This window comes from Mastacembelus armatus, chromosome 5 (genome assembly GCF_900324485.2).
Source record: "Mastacembelus armatus chromosome 5, fMasArm1.2, whole genome shotgun sequence".
Lineage (NCBI taxonomy): Eukaryota > Metazoa > Chordata > Actinopteri > Synbranchiformes > Mastacembelidae > Mastacembelus > Mastacembelus armatus.
The window spans coordinates 7,172,577-7,185,034 of NC_046637.1; the positions used below are offsets into that span (position 1 = coordinate 7,172,577).

At 40.3% G+C, this 12,458-nt stretch overlaps 1 protein-coding gene across 3 annotated transcripts in view; it reads right to left on the reverse strand.

The window, feature by feature from the left end:
• Positions 1–10,999, reverse strand: part of tafa3a (TAFA chemokine like family member 3a) — a 79,991-nt gene extending 68,992 nt beyond the window's left edge. Inside the window, exons 1-2 of one of the 3 annotated variants that reach the window (XM_026307381.1) lie at positions 10,904–10,999; positions 9,739–10,356 (exon numbers count right to left, since the gene is read on the reverse strand). The gene's annotated coding sequence lies outside the window, so the exon portion shown is untranslated. Of the gene's footprint in view, positions 1–1,150; positions 1,229–9,738; positions 10,357–10,722; positions 10,757–10,903 lie in introns of those variants that run through there. The other 2 variants (XM_026307383.1, XM_026307384.1) reach the window with 2 other exon arrangements.
• Positions 11,000–12,458: the final 1,459 nt, after the last annotated feature.

Here is a 12,458-nt window from a genome sequence, read left to right on the forward strand (position 1 = left end):
TCTATATACAGTCCCCAAACCCACAGTACAGACTTATTTATTTTCTTCTCTTTAATTCTGTATTTTCTTCTTGGCATGCTTATCTGCTACTTTGTCAGCGAATGTGGGAGACAAAATAATTGCCTATATATTTCCTGAATTGATTTTTTTCCACAGTTCTAATACAGTGGTCAGACTGGCACTCAGGCATCCATGACAGGCCCCTGTACTGCAGGCTTTGTATTTCAAGAAAGAAAAAAAAAAACACTTTAAGTCAAGACTTAATTTCTACAGCTTGTTGTCAAGGTCAGCACTAGCAATCAAAACAAAAATCCCTTGAAGAAACATTCAGCTCCAGTTATTGTAGGTCACAGTTTCTAAATTAACCTAATAATGATGCACAAAACTATTAACTATGAATGTGGCAGTGATTTCTAAACCTAAAGCTGACACCAACAATCGTGGGGGAGTGACCTGATTCAACATTTTTTTGCAACTGATTATTTGTCTAAATAATCCTCGTGTGTAATGTCAATATAATTATATATTATTTACTGCTCATGATGTAGTTGGGAGGCTCCAACTCGATCAGGAGCATAAATATCAAACATGTTTGACATTTACAATTCCTGATCTGGCTGCCTCTGATGGAATGCCTATTATGGGCAATGACAGCAAGCAGACCAGAAAACAAGACCGAATCTACAATATTCAAAGGCTGAAATCTATATATAACAAGATTTACATTATTTAAAGGCAGGATGCCAGGAAGTCTCCAGTGTTACATTGCTTCTATATGTTTTCTGTGCCTGGACCTTTAAATGTATAAAAATCTAGAGTCTTTCTGGTTAGGTCACAGAAGTCCAGAATACACTAGCAGAATATGCTGGCATTGAGTGACAGTAGAGCAATTTATCCTTCACTACACTTACAAAATCTGAAGTTGTACATTTTATAATTTTTTTACAGCGTCAGAAGCCAAAAGAATTAGAGGCCACTGCAAAACGCATTAATGGCTCACTAAAAAACAAGAAACTACTGCATTTCTTCATCTTAAGCTTCTGTTTTGCCCAAAGCTAATTCCTCTTGTCATCTACTCAGACAGCAAAAAGAAAGTCTTTCTTGTATGATTTTGCAACTCTTAATTACTTAACTTTTCATCTTGTTTTACCCTTCATGATGTGCTTCCCATGGTGAATGTTCAATGTAATGACCTTCTTGAACCTTTCCTTCTGGTGCAGTCCGCTCTTTAAAATAGGCAGAGGAGGTAACCACCACCCACATACTGGGCAGAATGATGGAGAATATGAGATCCAGCTCTAGAGAAATAAAATGAGGACAGAAAGAAAGAAAAAAAAGAAAAATGCCCTTTGACCACTTAGACAAGACTTGACTCCTGCAGTCTGGCTCTGAACTGAGTTTTCCTTCAGATCTAACCCCTTGTCTAACACAGTCTTGCCTCTTAGCAGGCCAATGGGTGAAGAACCTTTTTAACATGACATCATGCTTTCTGTGAAAATGCTTCACGCCCTCCGTGAGAGAGAGGGAAGAGATGACATGCAGGGAAAGCAAGCAGAGAGCGATAGTGCATTAGACCTCTGGCATCAACTGAGGCATCAATTAATGAGCAACCTGGGAATGTGTCCATGCAGACACACTGTGCACTGAAGTGCCGCAGGGGGCCAGGCCACGGCCACAGACGGCTAGGGGACATGAATAATTGAGGCCCCTGTTTTAAATGTTTAACTGAATCAGGGCCAGGGGAAGCACTGTTAAGAAATGTACAAGTGGGAGAAAGGGACTGGCAGCAAATATCTCATTTATGTTTGCAATCATGAAGGACTGTGTCCTGTGTCGGAAATAAAACTTGCCAAATCATGTGATTAATGGGGTGAAATATGTTCATGCCAATCCCCATAGTTGTTGCCTTATCCAGTCTATCCAATTCATTGAAATGTCATCTTAACTCAATCAGCTTCATACTGTCAGCAGCTAATGTTTCGAGACATAGAACAAACTGTGGTCACTCTAACAGCCCATAATATGGGTGAAGCCACGGGTAAGTCTGCCTCATCTTTTCTTGTATTTAATTTGGTACCTGCAACATTTGGAGCTGTTGATCTTGATTCCTCTTCTGCTCTACCTGGCAGTCCTTCACAACCTTCTCCGTGCTAGCATTGTTGTACTCCCCGCCACGCATTGCAACTCTAAGTTGTAACTATAGTGGCCTTTTTGATGCTTTAGAAACCAGTTACTAGGAAGAAATGTATGGTTAGCAGGTTGTGAAAAATGTATCTGAGTGGCATTTGTTTTCCTTAAAAGATGAAACTTGGTTTGTTTGAATTTGGCACTGTTTGGAAGATTTTTTGATATTACTTTTGGACATTTTTCAAATTCATTGGATGATAAGATGGGTTATGCAGGAAAAAAACAGGAAAGAGGATATTGTATGCAGCAAAAGTACCCTGTGAAACACAAAAAAGGCAAAACAATTTCCTAATGTCGCTCATGAATTCAGCTTAAACACGGGTTACTTCAGAAACTATGGTGGAGACATGACAGAGACATAACACAAACTGAATGCAACACAGTGAACACCTGAGTTAGAAAACAGTACCAGACTTCCTCCTCACTACTATTTTGAAGTCTGAGGGAAACCTTTCTATGGGCATGTTTACCTACACACAGCTAATAAATGTTCCTGTTGAATTGCTGCCAAGAATTTCAACCTCAGTCCCTCAGTCTGTGCTGGGAAAAACAGCTCACTGGCCTTTGAAATTATAGCTGTAGATAATTTTTTTTGACTACTTTCCTTTTAATAAACTACTTTATTTTCTTTGAGATTTTAGGAAATGAAGCTTTATTTCATTAGTTATTTTGTCCAAAAAACAAATTATTTTATTTGGTGACGAATCCATAAAAAAAAAAAAGTTCCATAAATGACTCTTAAAACTCTATATGAGTACTATATGAGAATAACTTATATAGCCCAAGTGCAACATAATCTATTTCCATTCAGTGTTTAATCAGTTGTACAAAGACACAGTATGTGACACTACAGCAGCTGATATTTGTACCAGCCAGTTGTCAGCAGGACAGAGAGAGTAAACAAAGCCCTACTGATTGGCAGCCGTTCCACTCTACAGAACACAGCAAAGACAACTCAAATTGGATGCAAAAACAGCACACTTAGATTTCAATTTCTCCTCACAGATGGGAGCACCACATATATTGCATGTGATTTGTCTCCAGCACCTGCAACTGGAGAGTAAACAATGATCAAATTGACACAAGCCCAAAGAGGCTACACGCATGCTGGCTGCTCTGGGCTCAGACTGGTTTCCGAGACAGCACAGACAGACAGGCGGCCAAAAAGACGAGATGAGAGGTGGTATCATGATGTGGGCGGTTTCCCCCGAGCTGCCAGTGCACCACTGCTTCTCCTCTCTCTTTCATTTTCTCCTTCTCACCCTCTCTCACGCCAAAGTCCAAAGCCCAAGAGAAATTAGTCACCCCACACATGCAGGGAGTTATTGTGTGTGTGTGTGTGTGTGTGTGTGTGTGTGTGTGTGTGTGTGTGTGTGTGTGTGTGTGTGTGAAGGAAAGAGACGACACTGAGCAGAGAGGAAGAGATTGGTTTCCATCCCAAGGCTTAAAAATCCGCCTTATATCTGAAAATTGATGCTGGTGTGGAAAAAAGGCATCAATCAAAGCATCAGAAATCTGCTGCAGTAACAGGAAAAGCCTCCCACTGTTCGGATACAGTGGCCACAAAAGGAAGATCCGAAAATTAGAAGAAGCTCTGCAAAAACTTCAGAGTTTGAGCTTTGAGACTTCAACAGGGTTTAAGCCAAAGTATGCCCTCATGAAAATGGCCCGTAAAGCATAAAATTCTTTACAAGCCATGCTACATGGTCCTTAAATGTAAATGAAGCCCATAAATGCTACAACTTCCCACCACCTAATTGTTCCCCATAAAAATAAAGGGCGAGATCAATGCTTTTAACAGTTTTTTTATTTTCATAAGCTCTATCAAAAGTATTTTGTGAGTTAAACCTGCAGATGAAGACAGCTAATTGGCTGATTCAACACCCTGTTGCAAAGTTCTTCTCTTTTTTTTTTTTTTTGCTTTCAGAGTTCGGCGTACACTCTGCTGTACTGTCACAAATAATAATCCAGCAAGTGCACAGGGTAATAAAATCCTCTTCAAGGCACTTAAATTGATGTCATTGCCCCATAATGAGCAGAATTCTTTTATGTTTGTCTTGCAGATGTGTGTAGTTTGGGCAATGGTGTTTCTCTTCTATGTTGCTTCTACACTGATTTGTTAAACACAAACACTTCTTTCTAGAAGATATGTGCAGTACATTATACCCCTACACCATACAAGTACTAAAGAAACATGTAATCATGTCAAAGTGTCACCAGCTTAAGTTCACAACAACCGAATGAAACTAGTATCTGTTATCTGGTAAATCTGCAAACAATCCTGACTGAAACAGCTCATAATCAGCCCCAGCTCATAATCAGCCCCAACATTTGCAATGCGGTAAATCTATACTTACATAGGTTGCACGCATGACTGTGCTTACTCACTCATAAGTCAGACTCAATAAGAATAATTAGAAGTGAAATGTTCTGTATGTATTTATAGCAGAAATACATTGTGCACATAACTGACTGACAGAAGAGGTGTGTTTGAACAGATGAAAGAGAAGCGTGAACTGCAGCTACCCTTGAGCTAATTCTACCATGGTGGAGAGATAACAGAAGTACCCAGATTACGGTTTCTCACTCTCATCTAGTACATTAGATCAAGGCTCAGATGCTGGCTTCTGCACAATACATTTAAGGTCTTGGATACATTTCATATGATGCCAGGAACCTGCTAAGAAAAGCCTTCGGCTCTTCGTTGTTCTAATCTAATGATAAAGAAAACTGCCTCGTCAAAGTCCCATGCAAAAATTCAATAGCCAAAAAAAAAAAAAAAAAACTCTTTAAACGCGACCAGTACCTCTGCGAAATATGTGGAGAGACCTTTGACACTGATTGCTATTTTCATTGCCAATTTATTTCATTATAATGAAAACAAGGCTGCCATTCTCGAGAAAACAACTAACAAGAAAGGAAGATAACTGGCTCATTTTTAAACCCTATAATTACAATTTTCTACCCAAATTGTGATCTAATGATTACATGCATGAGGTGGAGCTTGACAATACTAGAAAAAAAAGTAGGAGAAAAAAAAAAACATATTGCTAAGTTCCCTTAGGCACCACAAGAGAGGGAGAGAGAGCAGTAAAAAAAAAAAAAAAACAAAAAATGAGAGCTCTCTTACTCCATAGGATCCAGGGTTTAGAAATCTGCAATTCCCCAGCCTTTTCACTGGGCCAATGGTTAAGGGCTTGGAGAATTGAGTTCCTCTCTGCTGTGCTGCAGAAGGAATTGATGGGAAGTCAGCACAATGGCACAAGATAGAGAGTGAAAGCTGCCAAATACTGACTACCTCAAGGAAATTGAACCCAGGGAGTAAAGACTGAAGAAGGAAGCAGAAAGAGAGGGTTGCTAGAAATGTGTGATGCCCAACAAAGCTAAAATCCTCATCCTGGCATCATGAATTCCTAAGCTCTGCTGGGTCTCTCCTCCACTCAAACTTTATTGTCTTCAGTGTCCAGAGCTCTCAGAGTGTCAGCTAAAGAAACTCCCAGGCAGAATCACGGGATTCTTCCACTGTACACAGACCACGTTCAGACTACTTTGGCTTTAGGTATGAGAATTTGCTTACATACAATATGTCAATCATACACAAAAAGTAATGAGAGAATGCATATATTAAAAATGATTTTAAATCTTTTGATAGTAATATAATCTTTTGAAAGCACTATAATATTATGAACTGAAACTTTAATACTTTTCTAAATACTAAATCTGAGGATTAAAAGATGATTAGAAATACTACCTTTTCTGACTTCTCTCAAATCTTGGCTTTTTTATTAATACTGGAGGCAAACCTGAAAAACTTGTTTTTGCTGACCTCCCTCGATTTAACATATCACCCTGCAACAATAACGTATTACTATATACACTGACATCTCTGTTATAGGTGCAACAGAGGATTTTTCTGACCACAGCAGGCTTGACACCAAAGAGGTCTCGTGTATTCAGAATGGTTTTAAGTTTCGCTTTAAGGTCTGTGATTGCATGTTTCTTAGGAAAATGTATCTTGGAAATTCTAGTTAATTCCTCACATTATATTTTTATGGACACAACCTGGCACGTTTGACTTTTATTCAAAGAACAAGATATTTTTGAATGAAGCTATTCATCATTTCTACAGAAGAATTTCATGGCTATCCACACCGTTTGTATGAAAAGTCAATGGGACCTTTAACTCCGAAACTGGGGATCACTTAAAAAGCTCTTCCCACTTTGAATGCCATAGACTGTGATTTAGCAGAGAAATACTTCTAACACTTAAAAAAATCCAGGATTTTAAGTTAAAAGTAAAATCAATTAGAACAAAGCCTTTAAATGACACAAGCTGTGTAATTTTTTACAACAGTCATTTGAACTTTACATGATCAAACCTTGTAAGGTCACAGTCTGTACTCCAGTCATGTACCATGAGCGAGCAATTGAAGGAACTGATATAATACAATGGCATCAAAACACACACACACAGCGTTGATAGAGCAATATGAGAAACAGAAGCCTGTACACACATCATTCACAGAAACAATCAAGAAAACACTCACTTTTACAAATACCGATGCACTCCAATTGTAGACAGACACACACTTTCTCACACACACACACACCACCAACCAAACATGCACATAGCAAATCAGCATGAATAAATAAGAGATGGAGTTGTGCTTCACAGCCTAATCTCTAAGGAAAGAACAGCTTGCCGCATCGGCAAAGATCAGCCCGAACGAGTGAGTGGGACACTGCTGGCTTCCAGGAAACCAATTTGTTTGTTTATTGTCTTGGTGTTTTGTTGGTGGTTACAGTTCATTGCAGCCAGCCCATCTTGGGTATGCTCCTTTAAATGGCATCTATAAAACATGGGATGTGTTCTCCCCATGTCCTCCTCCTCCTCCATACATGATGAAGCTGCACATGAGCATCACAATGCTGCATTTCATTTGCTATGGAAAGGCTTTGAATTTCCTTGAAACACCCGACGAATTCACCCCAGTAGCTTTGAGCGGTGGAACAAACTGCACTTTCTAAATACATTAGCCTATGGACACTGCTGAGCAGTAAATGTCAGGATGCTGAAATCAGGTGTAATCACATAGATAGATAGCTGACTTTGTATTGTGCCGTTAAGCCCAAATCTGCAGGGTAGGAGATGAATACCGGTCACTTTCTGAAATGATGCAACACCTAGGATTTTATGGTTAACTCATGATGCAGCAGTGTTATGTTCTCTGTGACAAGATACTGGGCTGTCACACATATTGGGTATGCATACTTCATAAACTGGCATGTTTAGCATGGCCACACCGCAGGAAATGTAAAAACGTCAATCTTACATGGAAACATATGTAAGGATTGCAGTCTCAAAATGCAGTTTTAACAGTACAACTACCACAGTGCTGTGCATACATACAGAATCTAAAAACTAAAGTACATGTATTGTTTTGTCTCATGTCTCCAAACACAGGCCAGCCTCGCATATTATGTCCTATTGATCTGACACAGTGAGCATAAAGCTGGCAGAGAACACAAATACTGCCTGGGGTGGCTCTTTAAAACTAGAGACAAGCCTCTTATCCATGGTGTTCACTTCCTCTGGAAATCACCTGGTGGCTCATGCATATCAAGTATTCTCTTCAAGCCTCAGTCTGCATTCTACCTTCTGCAGGCTCTGCTGTTTGTTTCAATATCTGTGTGATGGTGGCTTTAAAAAATATATACACACAGGAAACTAAAATTGCAAGCTAATCTTTTTAACCTCTGCATTATGTCTAACCTCTGTACTTGGGTTTTTTGGCGAAGATGTGGGGTGTTTTGCTGCCTCCAAACCAGCAGAAGTAACTTTTTTTGTTCCACCTGTTGGGTGAAACAAATACTGGGAATATGCATGGCAAAGTGCACTATGGCAAGGTTATGGTAGCAGGGTGTTTACAGGGAGAGACACAACTGTATTATAAGCCCTAAGCTCCATAACAAATTCCCACTTTTCTCAACAACCACTGCAGAGCACACAAATCTTTTCCAAGTTTCCAGTGTTGCTGTCAAATACAGTGGAACTGTCACAGGGATCCAATCTCAAGTAATCCCAGGGTGGCCTTTGCTCTGCCTGTCAGCAATACCGACCAATAACACTGCACAATAAAACCCTCCAGAACAACAGTGGGCCACAGCCAGCTTCAAGGGCTACTGACGGCGATCTATAAAACAATATAATGGCTTGCCTGTCAGTAAGTGTGAAAGGGAAGATCTACGCCTCCTCTGACTCTCTGAGGGGACTTCAATTAATCACAGCAGAATTGTATCACCCCGCAGTATGAGTGTAAGGTTATTACCATCCTCATATTCCACAGGATGAAACACAATGATAGCACTAATTGAGAGGAAGAAAAAAAAAACAGCTGACCACATGACACTTGTCAAGAGGATGAAGGCCAGATAAAAGAACAAGGTGAACAAGGAGATAGACAGATAGAAAAAAGAAGAGAGGAAGCGGGAGGTGGAGAATGAAGAGAGGAGAGGTTGTAGAAAAAGAAATACAGCCGTGTGTATCATCAATATCTACAGTCTGTGTGGAGAACACCTGACAGCAAATGCAAGAGTCAGTTTTCATTAGGAACTCCATGTGGGTTTTCTCTACATATTTCAGCAAGATAAAAGCATTGCACCTTTCTTAATTATACAAGGAGGATGCTTGTGGTGGCTTTATTCTTCTATTAAAGGGGGTGGGGGGTGGGGGGTGGAGGGGCGAAATCACACGGACTGAGAAAATGGCCCATGATATGAATTTAGCTCCAGGTCCCATTTCAGGGCAGCAAGATGATTTGGCTGATTTATGTTCGGGGTTCAATGGCCAAGACACTAGGATTCAGATTAGTGGAAAAGCTGAGAAAACATTATGCATCTTTTTTTTTTCTTTTTTAGATAAACAGATGAGAAGAGATAGAGCGATTATTAGATGCAAGTTTGCACAAGATTATCAATAATTAGGCAGTTTTTAGATTCTTCTTTTAATCCCATGGTCACACAACAACTTTTCTTCATGCAGATATTACCACACACACAGACATACACGACTTTATATATATATATATATGAGTAATAATATAAAGGAAAGTTTCACAGATGGCTCCTATTGTGTCTTCCTGTGCCCCCTCGAAATGAGTAGGCAGATCTCCCAAGAGGGGGAACTTGATTTTTTTTCTATTGTCTAATTAAAGCAGGGGGATGATGAGCTCACGTTGCTGCACTGATCTGATATTCTCTGGATCTAGTATTCAGCTGAACATTTGCCAGCTACACCTGTACGCCACCTTAAGTCATTATTTTGCAGTCTCACAAGTTAATAATTATTTATTATAGTGGAAACAATCAACAGTCTAAATCAGAGATCTGGCTGTTTGGTTATTTCGCATGTCACACGTGAGCTGGGGGAGGCTCTAGAAATTCACAATAATAAATATAATCAATTCTACTTAATCTAAATAAAAGCCAAAGAATTTACAGTTAACTGTGCAAAATGTATGACAAAGTGTTTTTCAGTGTATGTCAACCTACCTGTCGTTGTGCTGTCAATTAATCCCGGGAAACGTCCCTCTCATTTATTTTCCATTGTCAACCCCAAAACAACAGAATCGTCTTTTTTAGAGAAATGCCATTTCCCTGTCGCTTCAAGACGCCCTCGACAGCACATAACCTAAAAACACCGCCGCTCTGCCGTCACAGCTCTCCAGACGCACAATCCGAGTGCAAGAAGTCTACACTGGGGCTGCTGTCTACTTGCAGGCGGTGGACTTAAAAGTCTATAAAAGTTGCTGGTCCTCCGGCTGTGACTCACAACTTCCCATCCGCCAGAGCGACACAGCAGCTGGACAACACACCCGAACGTCACTCATACTTTCCGGATTCAAGCATGATGCGATTTTTGACAATCCTCCTTCCACATTCTGGCTGCAGGTGCGCTTTTGGCAGCGTCTTCATGCAGTTGAGATAAACAGATTTGAGGCGTCCGAGGGATGAGAGAGCAGCCGGAGTCATCACACCGTGTGTGGACGCTTGTTGGTGATATAGCTCCATCCAGTGGAGAGCTTGTGATCCAGGTCTGTGTTAGTGTCCGGAAGGAGTGCAGATGTTTACCTCAGCTGCTTCACATTGTGATAAATGGATGATTGAGCCCTGTTGAAGGCAGCAACACGATATATATTAGCAGTAAATAAAAACAGTGTGGAACCATAAGCGTCCTTGTCACTACATGTTGAATGACTTCCAGCATTAGCTTTTAGATTTACATTCTAGATTGACTGATTGGTTTTGTATAGTGAAGCAGGAGCGGCTTTGTGCTTTTTAACCTACTATTCGTTATGTTATGTTTCTGTTGCTTCATTGTTGTATAAAAGTCCTTGCTCATGTAAAATATGCAATAAAATCAATTATAAAACCAAATAAACATAAAACTAAAAGATCCTCACGTGCCCTTTCCCTAATAATTTGCATACAGCCCCTTACTCAAAACAAACTTGCATGTTATGAGGCATTACTTACCAAGGTTATGATAATACATCTGTTTGTCTCTGACATTCAACTTCCGTTTTCCTTGAGCATTACTGCCCTGTCTACAAAGGCTTCCCCCCAGTAATTGCATTATCATCTCTCCATTTCTCAAGCAGACTCTTTCGTCTGGCCACCCTGAAAGGCAGGAATGAGTGGAATAATCAATACCAACCTTTGAAAAAGCCTGTGGAGATGAGAGCCAAACATTCGGATTTGGATTTGATTGATTTTGGACACCCTCAGAGAGTGTTATCATCATAAAGCCAAAGCCATCTACTTCCTCATAGATAACACACCCATGCAACACACACATATACAGAATACACAAATCCTAAAGGCCTGAATAAAAAAAAAAAAAAGTCAACCTATTATCACTGACTGGCTGAACTATAAAATTCAAAGCAGATATGTAGACCAGAGCCAGGTCTCATATCTCTCAATAATTGCTTATGAATACAGAAGCTGTTATTTTGACTCTATTTAGGTCATTTATTATGTAATTCCCAAAGTCATCAAGTTTCTTTTTTCCACCCTCTCTGTCACACACGCAAATTCGCTGAGCTGAGAGATGACCTCATTAATCTTTAGTGCACTGTATAGACCTATCCTGTCACACTCCTGACACTGTGGTTTGTGACACAGCTCTGCTCATTAAATCATATGACAGGATAAGGTCAGCTATGAGGTAAGGTGTCTCAAGCTGTGTGAGAGCAGATAAAGCCAGCAGTAGGAGAACTCAAAAGCAAATGTACTATAGGTGGCAGCTGAGGTGAGTCATGACATAATCCCAGTTAGTGAGCATTTGGCATCAAAATCTTCTAAAAGTCTTTGGGTTTTCTCTCTGAGGCCACACCAGAAGGAGAAACAAACATCAGTTGAGCTTGAGATGCTGTGTGACTTGGCCCCTCACAGTGAAAGCTCGCTGCCTCTTTAGGTTTTGTTCTGTAGGTGGTGACTTGCATAACATGCATCATCCCATGCTTGTCATCCTGTGATTACTTTCACTTCACACAGGGAACAAAAGTTGTGGGTGCTTTGTGGCCTGACATCTCGACTGTAGTGGTTCACCTTAAAATAACAGCACCCTGCAGGGAGCATTGCGAGGCCTCTGTCTGAACCCTCACTCGCCTTCACCGCTGAAGTGTGTTTGAAGACAGTGGGACGTCTACTAGAAAATTGCAAGAGGAAAAATAGGAGGCATAATGGCCTCAGGAATGGAGTCGGCCATCAATAATGCAGAGGAAGCTGCACTTAATGCCCCCTTTAATTCAACAGGTCTGCAAACACCGGGACAGTTATTCTTCCTCAGCTGCAGATACTGGATGAGAGGCAGCTACATCAGGCTTTATGGCTTTGTGTGCAGTTGCACTGCCAGGTCTTTCCCCCGACCTCAATCCTGATTGCGGAGCCATTAATGGGTTTTCATCAGGGACCCGTCCTAATGGAGTTTCCAACTGCACCAACTCTCTCAGATACCATGTGGGCAGCTGTAACCACATAAAAAGAAATAGTGTCCACAAAAAAGACAGACTGTAGCTGGCTGAGGCAGAGCTAGTTGTAACTACTTTTTATACAGTTGGGTAGTTTTGTCTAGTGGTTCCTGGTGTATGGTTTGGACACCTTCCACAAGATAAATTCATAGAATCATGAGGTGATTAATGGGGCAGGAAAGAAGAAAATATCAACTAAAAAAAAAAAAAAAAAGTTATGTAAAAGAAAGAAACCAT